This window comes from Heterodontus francisci, chromosome 12 (assembly GCF_036365525.1).
Source record: "Heterodontus francisci isolate sHetFra1 chromosome 12, sHetFra1.hap1, whole genome shotgun sequence".
NCBI classification, from domain to species: domain Eukaryota; kingdom Metazoa; phylum Chordata; class Chondrichthyes; order Heterodontiformes; family Heterodontidae; genus Heterodontus; species Heterodontus francisci.
This window is the reverse complement of record NC_090382.1, coordinates 27446906-27459329: the sequence shown is the minus strand read 5'-3', so window position 1 is coordinate 27459329 and position 12424 is coordinate 27446906.

Below are 12424 nucleotides of genomic sequence, written 5' to 3'. Positions count from 1 at the left end.
ACATCGTTTCTTGAACAATAGTGTAACATTTGCCATTCTCCAGTCCTCTAGCACCAGCGCTATATCTAAAGAGGTGTGGAAGATTGTGGCCACTGCCTCCGCAATTTCCAACCTTACTTCCATCAGTATCCTTGAATGCATTTGATCCGGTCCTGGTGGACTTATCAACTTTAAGTACAGCCGACAGTCAGAGGTTCTGTCATTCAGATGAGATGTTAAACTGAAGTGCCATTTTCCTTTCGGGTGGATGCAAAATATCCCATGGCAATATTGCAAGAAGAGCTGGGGATTTCTCATGCCTCAGCCAATATTTATCACTCAACCAGCATTACTAAAATAGATGATCTGGTCATGTATTTCATTGTTGTTTGTGGGATCTTGTTGTGCACAAACTGACTGTCACATTTCCTACATTTCACAGTGACTACACTTCAAAAGTACTTAATTAGGTGTAAAGCCCATTGAGACGTTGTCAGGTTGTGAATGGTGGTATAAAAATGCAATCATTCCCTCAAGGAGAAAGTTGGAGGGAAAACACATAGTTAGATAGTCATCATTATAATCAGTAGAAATGTTTTTTGTGTGATATCAGTGCTGCTGCTAGAATTATTAGGGGTTGATCTTCCTGCCAATAATTCCCAAGGTTGATATCTCAAGAACGCTCTGAGATCCTACCCAGTGCTTTTTTCAAAATATTACTCCTGTGATCGAGGCAACGCTGACAAAACTGGCATTTATTGGCAACCAGAATTTCTCTTGAGAAGGTGGTGGTGAGCTGCCTTCTTTTTGGACTTGTTACGATCGAGGTGGGAGGAGTGCACTGTTTATTCGAGTTCCACTTCTTCACAGGTCACAGCATAGATTTATATTTTTTCGCACTTACTGATACAGTCAATCATAGACCATATTTTTAGCTCAGAATAAAACACACCAAATAGGTTTCTTTAATAAACAACAAAATTATCAGTTTATTATAAAACAAGTCTTAACCAGTAATAAAGTAAAGCATAAATGCACAGATTGAAATATTAAAGTTTCCATTTTACCTTAGCCCCTCACACTCATACACACAGACAATGGTTAGCCAGCAAAATAAAGGGATTTTTGTTCTTAGAGCTCTATTACAGACAAAAAAACACTTGGGCTGAATACTTGCTCATTCTTGAAGAAACAGCAGATGAGATATGTTGTGTTCCAAAACTGGCATAGAGTCTGGCCTCCGAGTACACGTGGATGGGTCACTGGGATCTTTTAGGACATTTCTTTTCAGGCGGTGTTGAAAATTAATTTAGCAGGCTTTTCTTCAAAGACAGGCAACGAGATGAGTTGACACAATGGACTTCTCAGGGTCTTTTAGAGAGGTGCTGGAATGCTGAGCTGGGTTGTGGTCTTCTCTCCTTCCTTGGGAATTCCCTTCTCTCCTTGGAAGTTTTCTCCCTATTTATATAGCTCAAACCTAACTCAAAACAATTCAATAGCAAAACTGACAACAGGAGGTTAACCTTTTGACCTCCATCAATCTTGACCTGTTACTTCTTTGTAAACAACTTTTCCAGGTGTCCAAAGTTCTCTGATGTTTATTGAGCTGGAAGTCAGGTGGCTTCCTGGAAAGGTTTGCTGTTGTTGTTGTTGAAAGTCAGGTAGTTTCCCAGAAAGGCTTGTTTTCCTCACAAGATCTTTCAGCGCCCCTTTTATAAAACATTTCCAGGGACAGTTTCTCAAAGTCAAGTAGCCTTTACATGACCCCCTTTGAAAACCCCAAAGTTTAAAATTTTGTTCAATCTTTCAAAAATGAATCCTCAAAAAATATATTTAACAAAGCATAGAGGCATTTTTGTAACAAACTGCTGTAGTCGTTACGAAGAAGGTACTCCCACAGTGCTGTTAGGTAGGGATTTTCAGGGTTTAACCGCAATATATATCCAAGTCGGGATGGTGTGTGGCTTCTTGGGAAATTTTGAGGTGGTGGTGTTCGAGTGCATCTATTGCCTTTGTCCTTCTAGGTGGTCAGGGTTGTGGGTTTGTGCTGGTGGTGGGGGGTACTGAAGAAAGGCTATTCTGCCCTTTCCACCTTCCTATTTAATGGAGTCAAAAGTCCCAAGACACATCAGAGGTGTAGAATAAAATCGCGGCAGGCCAAAGTCAAAGATATTAGGAGGGCGCAGCTAAAGACCTAATTAAAGAGGAGGGTAGTAAGAACAGCCTTAAGAGAAGACAGGATGGAAAGGTCTAGAAGTTTAGTAAAGGAATTCCAGAGCTTAGGGCTCAGACAGTTGAAGGTATGGCTGTCAATCGTGAGCAGAAGGGATTTTGCAATGTCAGTGTTCAAGTGCACAGAGTTCCTGAAGGGTTCAAGACTGTTATGTTGCCGGGGATCTGCAATTGATTGCAACCAGCCCATAGAATCCAGTTCCTTGCATTTAATGGTAAGTGGAATCCAGATGAATATGGAGGGCCAGATATCATCAGGCATTGAAGACCCCTTATTGTACACTAAACTGGAAGTTCCATGGGTTTGCTCTCAACCCCAATCTTTGAGTGTAAAAGTGGGTGAGGGAGAAAGGTTGGTGATAGATCAGTCTCTAATCTACTTTGCATCTAAATGGTGTCTGTGCTTGGCTAACTTATGTCCCTTGATAAAACACTGACATCAGCACTGACTGCATAGGAAACCTCAGTCTCAGATCCCAGTGCTCCGTGTCACTACTCAGTGGACTTCATACAATCCCAGTAATTAGGCTTTTGCTGAAATGTTGTAATGGTTAACAGTGGGACTCTGATTAAATTTAGTGAGCTGAGTCTCATGATAGAGAAGCACCTAAGGCTGTTGGCTTCATAAGCCGCATAGGTATACACCATAGAGTATTGCGGGTACACACAGAGTTTAAATTCTTGTTCTCATTAACTTCCAGGTATCTCACATTGCTGGTGCTAACAATTCTGATTCAGGATTTATCCACCAACGAGGCAACAGGGCTAAGAACAGCTCTTTCGCAAACCTCCAGGGCAAACTAGCAAATATGAAATAGCACATTGGGATTGGGTTGATTGGGAGCAGCAGAGGGAGAAGCAGCAGAGAGGGAAGAAGCAGAGAGGGGAGGAGCAGAGAGGGGAGCAGTAGAGAGGGCAGTAGCAGAGTGGAGCAGCAGCAGAGTGGGTGCAGCAGCAGCGTGGAGCAGCAGCAGAGTGGGTGCAGCAGCAGCGTGGAGCAGCAGCAGAGTGGGTGCAGCAGCAGAGTGGGTGCAGCAGCAGAGTGGGTGCAGCAGCCGCGTGGAGCAGCAGCAGAGTGGGTGCAGCAGCAGAGTGGAGCAGCAGCAGAGTGGGTGCAGCAGCAGAGTGGGAGCAGCAGCAGAGTGGGTGCAGCAGCAGCGTGGAGCAGCAGCAGAGTGGAGCAGCAGCAGAGTGGGTGCAGCAGCAGAGTGGGTGCAGCAGCAGAGTGGAGCAGCAGCAGAGTGGGTGCAGCAGCAGAGTGGGAGCAGCAGCAGAGTGGGTGCAGCAGCAGAGTGGGTGCAGCAGCAGAGTGGGTGCAGCAGCAGAGTGGAGCAGCAGCAGAGTGGAGCAGCAGCAGAGAGGGTGCAGCAGCAGAGAGGGTGCAGCAGCAGAGTGGAGCAGCAGCAGAGTGGGTGCAGCAGCAGAGTGGGTGCAGCAGCAGCGTGGAGCAGCAGCAGAGTGGGTGCAGCAGCAGAGTGGAGCAGCAGCAGAGTGGGTGCAGCAGCAGAGTGGGAGCAGCAGCAGAGTGGAGCAGCAGCAGAGTGGGTGCAGCAGCAGAGTGGAGCAGCAGCAGAGTGGGTGCAGCAGCAGCGTGGAGCAGCAGCAGAGTGGGTGCAGCAGCAGAGTGGAGCAGCAGCAGAGTGGGTGCAGCAGCAGAGTGGGTGCAGCAGCAGAGTGGAGCAGCAGCAGAGTGGGTGCAGCAGCAGAGTGGGAGCAGCAGCAGAGTGGAGCAGCAGCAGAGTGGGTGCAGCAGCAGAGTGGAGCAGCAGCAGAGTGGGTGCAGCAGCAGCGTGGAGCAGCAGCAGAGTGGGTGCAGCAGCAGAGAGGGTGCAGCAGCAGAGCGGAGCAGCAGCAGAGAGGGTGCAGCAGCAGAGTGGAGCAACAGCAGAGTGGGTGCAGCAGCAGAGAGGGTGCAACAGCAGAGTGGAGCAGCAGCAGAGTGGGTGCAGCAGCAGCGTGGAGCAGCAGCAGAATGGGTGCAGCAGCAGCGTGGAGCGGCAGCAGAGTGGAGCAGCAGCAGAGAGGGTGCAGCAGCAGAGTGGAGCAACAGCAGTGGGTGCAGCAGCAGAGTGGAGCAGCAGCAGAGTGGGTGCAGCAGCAGCGTGGAGCAGCAGCAGAGTGGGTGCAGCAGCAGAGAGGGTGCAGCAGCAGAGTGGAGCAGCAGCAGAGAGGGTGCAGCAGCAGAGTGGAGCAACAGCAGAGTGGGTGCAGCAGCAGAGAGGGTGCAGCAGCAGAGTGGAGCAGCAGCAGAGTGGGTGCAGCAGCAGCATGGAGCAGCAGCAGAGTGGGTGCAGCAGCATAGAGGGTGCAGCAGCAGAGTGGAGCAGCAGCAGAGAGGGTGCAGCAGCAGAGTGGAGCAACAGCAGAGTGGGTGCAGCAGTAGAGAGGGTGCAGCAGCAGAGTGGATCAGCAGCAGAGAGGGTGCAGCAGCAGAGTGGAGCAGCAGCAGAGTGGGTGCAGCAGCAGGGAGGGTGCAGCAGCAGAGTGGGTGCAGCAGCAGAGTGGGTGCAGCAGCAGGGAGGGTGTAGCAGCAGAGTGGGTGCAGCAGCAGAGTGGGTGCAGCAGCAGGGAGGGTGTAGCAGCAGAGTGGGTGCAGCAGCAGAGTGGGTGCAGCAGCAGAGTGGGTGCAGCAGCAGGGAGGGTGCAGCAGCAGAGGGGTGAAGCTCACAGGCAGCACTATCCTTGACATATGGTATACAGTCAGAGGCTGAGTTTCCTTGAACAGCAGTGTGTCAGGAGGCTCAGATTATCACATCAGGTGACTGATGGTTTGTTTGCCAGAACTGGGAATTATGTCAACTTTGTCTGTGAAGATGCCAGTCAGAATGAATGGGTGCTCAGGTTTGTGTCTCTGGGTGGCTTCCCGAAGTTGCAGGGCGTCGTTGACTGCACAGACGTCGCAATTTGGGCACCCATAGCACAATTAGGAGTATTCGTCCACTCCATCGCTATGCAGCTGGTGTGCAACCACAAATGATATCTCTGCAGATGTGCCCCAGAATCCTGAGCAGCTGCCATAATGCCTTTGTCCTGTGACAGTCCAAGCTCCTGTTATTTTCAGACTTGCAAGCAGGCTTAAGAAGTGGCTACGAGGAGACAGGGGATGCCCATTTTAAATTTGGTTGATGACACCCATCATCAGAAACCAGACCAATGAACCCCAGCAGCACTACAATGAATGTCCGATGACAACCAGATGTGTGATCAATCAAGCTATCGGCACACTCGAGATGCAGTTCAGGTGCCTGGACAGAATGGGAGGTGCCCTTTCATATGCACCAGCCAGGATCTCCAGACTAGCTGTGGTGCATTGCAATCTGCACAACATTACGCAGCAGCAAGGTGTAAGATTAGATAAAGTAGTTGAGGTTTTTGCCTCCTTCCAAGATGGGAACAGACTTGGCAGCAAAAGGCTTGCTGTGAATCGACTTTATTGAGATAAAGGGAAGGACAAGTTTATTAAGTTTTCAGATAAACTCTTAAGTCACAAACTCAGACAGTGATTCACAGTCTAACACAGATTATACTATCCGTATTAGAGACTGGATGGCAGAGCACATGACTTTTCTCTTGTATTCTGGTCTTCAAGTTTTTTGGTCGGGCTTGTCTCTCTTGTGTTGTTCAAAAATTCTCTGCTGTACAGAGAGGCAGACATCTTTTATCCTGGCTGCTATCCAATTAACCCTCCCTTCCCCCAATCATCTTTATCCTTGTGTTAAAGGATGTCTTTCTTAACCAACCAAAATCCTTCTTTCTTTGTTGCTAACTCTGTTGCTAACCCCGTTGTGTTGACTACTTTATCTTCATGCTTTACATTCCATGGTCTCTTATCTCATTGGGAGACAAATCTACATTTTGTTGTCACAGAAGCTGTTTTCACTGTCTGCTCTCAATGTCTCACCTTTTTGCTGAAAGTAAGCATTTTAAAACTTAACGTAACCTTCCAGAATCCCTCTACCGTGACATCTTGTATATACTGTGCCCTATTTCTTAAGTTTTCCTACTTTACCATATTACAAAGAAGCGTCTAATAAAGCTAAATGTTAATTAATGTTAATGAATCAGTTGTTAGTTTATAACAGCTATAACTTAGCAATTGGTATTCTGGTTAGTAACTTTTTAGTAACCTAATAATCTTACAAAGGTTTGGACCAGCAAGCGGAGCAAGGCGTGGAACCCAGAGCCTCCTTGGATGATTCAAAGGGGGAGAAAGAGGTCGGGGAAGCTGAGCAGGAAGAAGGTGATGAGGCTTGCCCAGGATTCCAGGAATGCCCTTATCATAGAAAGGTTCACTTTGGGTGCACCACTGGACCCGTGGTACAAGCACATGCAACGGCCAATCTTCCGCCACCTGCTCCCCAGGACACTGACGCAAAGCAGTCCTGTGAACAACCAACCACCCCTTGAACATCCTCCCATTGGTCTTCATCAATTCATGTTCTCTCGCTCGTCATCAAACAAGTGAAAATGTGACTTAATACCCAGCACCCAAGAATGGACAAGACAGGAAATGGGTATAAAATAATACTATTTATGTGACCTAACTAAAGAACAGAAACGTAATAACGCAACATTTTTCTTATATATCCATGTGCCTATCCTTGTGCAATTCCAAAACCTTATTCTTTCTTGTCCCACTGCTCCTACATGGTGCAGCCCTTGTGGATTGAATGGAGATAGGGGCAGGTTGCTCAGATCCCTGCTCTGATGCTGAAATGCTACTGGCCAACATCCCCTGGGTTTTGAATTCCATGAGGGCACTTCCAAAGACTGTTCCACCTGTACCTGTGCAGAGCAGACTCAAGCATTGGGAGAAGAAGCAGCATGTGGGCTACTAACTGGTGGGGGTGGGTGAGAAGAGAAGTTCTTTGAGTGGGGTTCCCACTTCCATGTCCCTTTCACCATCATCCCTCTCATGGGCCAGCTGCATTTCAGTCCTACCATAGTACTGGAGAGATCTTTGCTGTAGGTCAATAGGGCACTGAAAGACCAAGGCTAGGGAACCTGGCATGCTATATAAAGTTGCAGACATGCTGTCATCAAGAGTCAAGGTCTGCATGGACTCAGTTAATAACCATGTTTAATGCCTCCCAGAGCTGGCCGCTCTCTCCATGCAAGAAGAAATTATCGCAATACAACATCCTACAATAACCCACTCATGCTTGAGGCAGACTCTTTCATTCTCTCTGCAATCGTGGTCAGTGTGCTTGGGAGGTCTGTCAGTGCATTGCATGTTGTCTGCTGCTGCTCAATGATTATCCTTTCCATCAATGGCCCCCGGGATACAGCATCTGTGTCCAGCTGAGCAGGGCTTGGAGTGGGCTGCACCCCTCGCCATGGAAACTCCACTGCTGTCCCCACCATCTGTTCTTGATCACTTGTGAAGTGTGAGTCACCAGGTAAAAACCCAGCTGTCTGTTGATGTATTCCCACCAAAGTGTGAGTCTCTGCTGTACGGCATACATGAGTCCTGTGACAGTGCACCCTCAGAAGGTTTGAGCATCTCTGAGGAATCATTGTCAGTGACCTCCACTGACTTCTGTTGCATGCACGAATGCCCTATCAGAAATAAAAGACATGAATTATTCCTGGCAAGATAATAATATGTTACAAGTTATCATTATGAAGATGTTGTTTTCACCCGCAGTTAAAATCAAGTCAACATAACTGAGTGCTGCATGTCATGCGGGTTGCTTATATTTAAATGTATCACCAGGTTGCTGCAAACTCCCGTCTCCCCATCTCCAGTGGCCAGAGATGCCAAAGCTTCTCTGATTTTAAAATTCTCCTCCTTATTTTTAAATCTTTCCATGGCCTCGCAACAGACCCTGCTCCCATCGGCCCCCACCATCCACCCCCTGCCCCCCCCCGATCTCTGTAATCTCCTTCAGCTTCACAACCCTCTGAGATATCTTTGCTCCTCTAATTCTGTCCTCTTTATCATCCCCTATTTTAATTGCTTCACCATTGGTGGCCTTCAGCTGCCTAGCCCCCGAGGTCTTGAATTTCCTCCCTAAATCTCCCTGTTTTTCTACCTCTGTTTCCTCTTACAGGGAGCTCCTTAAAATCTTTGACCAAGCTGTTGGTCATCTGCCCTAACATCTCCTTGTGTAGCTTGTTATAGATAATTTTGTCATGCCCTTGTGAAGCACCTTGGGAGATTTTATTACCTTAAAGGTGCTATATAAATACAAGTTATTGTTGTTGATTTTCAATGACATCTCCTCTGTCCTTGTAAGTTGGAAAATGCATTGAGAGCCACTTCCAGTTCACTCCCTCGCCCTGGCCTTCTATGCTCTCTTCCCCTGCAACAAGGAAAAGAACAGAAAATGTAATGATGTATTCACCTGATGGATGGAGTGCCTTTGGCAAGGCTGACAATGAGGAAGAGGCATAAAATTGCATAAGGATGCAGGTGAGTGGGAGTGGGAGTGATGGATAGATAGAAGGGGCTGTGTGGATGTTCATAAGAAGAGAAGAATGGGTGGGCATGGGTGTGATGAGTGGGTGTGAGGATTGAATAGGCTTGAGAAGGAAGAATGAGGCATTGGAATGATGTGCACAGAAAAATGTAGGTGAATGTGCAATTGTACTCACCTTTCCTGAACTGGTTAGGCCATTAGAGTGGATCCTGTACTGATTCCAAGAAAGTGCCACTACAGTCCTGCTGTTGACCTCCTCTGTCACCTCCAGTCATGTCTTCTCATTGTAAGTAGCCGTCTCGTCCTCACATTGCTGGGCAATAATACCTCTCTCTGACTCCTCACCATCTCCAGGAAGACATTAAAGCGGGGTGGGTAGTGGGAAAGGGGGGGGGGGCGCAGCCATTAAACACCGTGATTCCATACTGAGAGTTCTTCCTTTGTTGCTTCTAACTACAAGCTCCTCCAAAATTCCATTTTGGATTGGCCCTTCAAGTACTGGAGTTGAACGCACACCAGGCAGGTCTCCGTTATGCCTTTGAAGATAGCGGACCGCACGCACGTGCTTTACTCCATGGAGCCGCTGCAATATTAAACGCAGTGACTCATTTACATGGCCGGGGTGGACCGACCTCCCCAATGATGATGTGGAGAGGACAGGCATTCCATTCCTGGTGATAGTGTCAGGTGTCACTGTGCAGGCGCTGACGCCATTCGTAAAGGGCTGCCAACCCTTCAATTTAGTTTAGATTTTTAAAGATATATCCCTTTTAAAGTTTATTAAAACATTTCAAGCAATGTTTCTCACCCCTTTCCCATCCCCCCCCATGACCATACAGTTAATTCCTTGCCCTCTGCAACCCCCCAAAATACTTAACCTTCCATACCTGACCTCCGCCCACCCCACCCCCACCCAAAGTTTATGAACTTTTCACTTCAACCCTTTCCCACTATTCCCTCCACTAATCAGATTGCTTTGACCCCGCTCCTCCACCCCTGCTGCACTGAAATGCTTACCTGCTCCCCCCTCCCTACCAGTGTCCCGCATCAGACCTCCGGATAGCTGCCAGCACGGATATCGCACCGGGCCCAATGGCAGGAGCAGGTAAGTATTTAAAACATTACTAAACACAATTTAACATAAGTTAATTTGGATGTCACCGCCAAATGGCGGGGGGCCGCCACGAGGCCTCGCCACTGCTGGCAATATGGGGCTGGGCCTCCCCGGCATCGAGGCCCATGGGGGGGCCTCTCCTGAAGGCATTTTCCGAGCCCCCCTGCCACGACTCCTGACATCGGGGGGTCTGTAAAATTCACCCCATTATCTCACCTTCTCTCTCGCTGTTGCTAACTTCCTCCAAGTCTCCTACCCACCGTCTTTTCTCCTATCGCTCTGCAGTTTCTCCCTATTTCCTATCACTCTTCTCCAAGTTCATCGCTTCTACCTCCTGTGTTTCCTTGATCTTCTACCCACTCAACACATGACCACTCAGTATGATCACCTTGGGTTTGTAGGAAGCGAGATTGCATGAGTTTATTGTGTAACCATAATAATTATAGTCTTTTTGTGTTGGAGTAATAAACTTGCATTTAGACAACACACTCGAGCCTGAAATGTGAGGAATCATTAAATTAATTAAAGGGGAGTTCCTTACAGGTATACTTATGATGACTCCTGTTGTAGTATATTTATGATGAGTCATTTTCAGGTATATTTATGATGATTTATGTTCGGGTATATTTATGATGATCCACATTTGGGTATGTTTGTGATCATTTACGATGACTCGCGTTGGAATATAATTATAATGACTCGTGTTAGGGTATATTTATATTGATTCATGTTGGAGTATATTTATGATAATTCATGCGAGGATATATTTATGATGATTCATGTTGCGGTATGTTTCCCTCAACAACAGGTATACCGTTTTGGATACTGTTGGGGGAGGGGGGGGGACTTACCAGGGGTAAGCAATGGGGTACAGGTCTCTGGCACAGAGTCTGTCCCTGTTGCTCAGAAGGGAAGGGGGAAGAGGAGCAGAGCATTAGTCATTGGGGACTCCATAGTTAGGGGAACAGATAGGAGGTTCTGTGGGAACGAGAGAGACTCACGGTTGGTGTGTTGCCTCCCAGGTGCCAGGGTTCATGATGTCTCAGATAGTGTTTTTGGGATCCTTAAGGGGGAGGGGGAGCAGCCCCAAGTCGTGGTCCACATAGGCACCAACGACATAGGTAGGAAGAGAGATGGGGATTTAAGGCAGAAATTCAGGGAGCTAGGGTGGAAGCTTAGAGCGAGAACAAACAGAGTTGTTATCTCTGGGTTGTTGCCCGTGCCACGTGCTAGCAAAGCAAGGAATAGGGAGAGAGAGGAGTTGAACACGTGGCTGCAGGGATGGTGTAGGAGGGAGGGTTTTGGTTTCCTGGATAATTGGGGCTCTTTCTGGGGTAGGTGGGACCTCTACAAACAGGATGGTCTTCACCTGAACCAGAGGGGTACCAATATCCTGGGTGGGGAGATTTGCTAGTGCTCTTCGGGGGGGTTTAAACTAATTCAGCAGGGGGGTGGGAACCTAAATTGTAGTTCCAGTGTACAGGATGTTGAGAGTAGTGAGGTCAGGGATAAGGTTACAAGGACGCAAGAGGGCACTGGCAAGCAAGAACTTGGTTTAAAGTGTGTCTACTTCAACGCCAGGAGCATCCGGAATAAGGTGGGTGAGCTTGCAGCATGGGTTGGTACCTGGGATCTCGATGTTGTGGCCATTTCGGAGACATGGGTAGAGCAGGGACAGGAATGGATGTTGCAGGTTCCGGGATTTAGATGTTTCAGTAAGAACAGAGAAGATGGTAAAAGAGGGGGGAGGTGTGGCATTGTTAATCAAGGAGAGTATTACGGCGACAGAAAGGACGTTTGAGGACTCGTCTACTGAGGTAGTATGGGCCGAGGTTAGAAATAGGAGAGGAGAGGTCACCCTGTTGGGAGTTTTCTATAGACCTCCGAATAGTTCCAGAGATGTAGAGGAAAGGATAGCGAAGATGATTCTCGACAGGAGCGAGAGTAACAGGGTAGTTGTTATGGGGGACTTTAACTTTCCAAATATTGACTGGAAATACTATAGTTCAAGTACTTTAGATGGGTCCGTTTTTGTCCAGTGTGTGCAGGAGGGTTTTCTGACACAGTATGTAGACAGGCCAACCAGGGGCGATGCCACATTGGATTTGGTACTGGGTAATGAACCCAGCCAGGTGTTAGATTTAGATGTAGGTCAGCACTTTGGTGATAGTGATCACAATTCGGTTAGGTTTACCTTAGCGATGGGCAGGGACAGGTATATACCGCAGGGCAAGAATTATAGCTGGGGGAAAGGAAATTATGATGCGATTAGGCAAGATTTAGGATGCGTAGGATGGGGAAGGAAACTGCAGGGGATGGGAAGAATCGAAATGTGGAGCTTATTCAAGGAGCAGCTACTGCGTGTCCTTGATAAGTATGTACCTGTCAGGTAGGGAGGAAGTTGTCGAGCAAGGGAGCCGTGGTTTACTAAAGAAGTTGAAGCGCTTGTCAAGCGGAAGAAGAAGGCTTATGTTAGGATGAGACGTGAAGGCTCAGTTAGGGCGCTTGAGAGTTCCAAGCTAGCCAGGAAGGATCTAAAGGGAGAGCTTAGAAGAGCGAGGAGAGGACACGAGAAGTCATTGGCGGATAGGATCAAGGAAAACCCTAAGGCTTTCTATAGGTATATCAGGAATAAAAGAATGACTAGTTAGATTAGGGCCAATCAAGGATAGTAGTG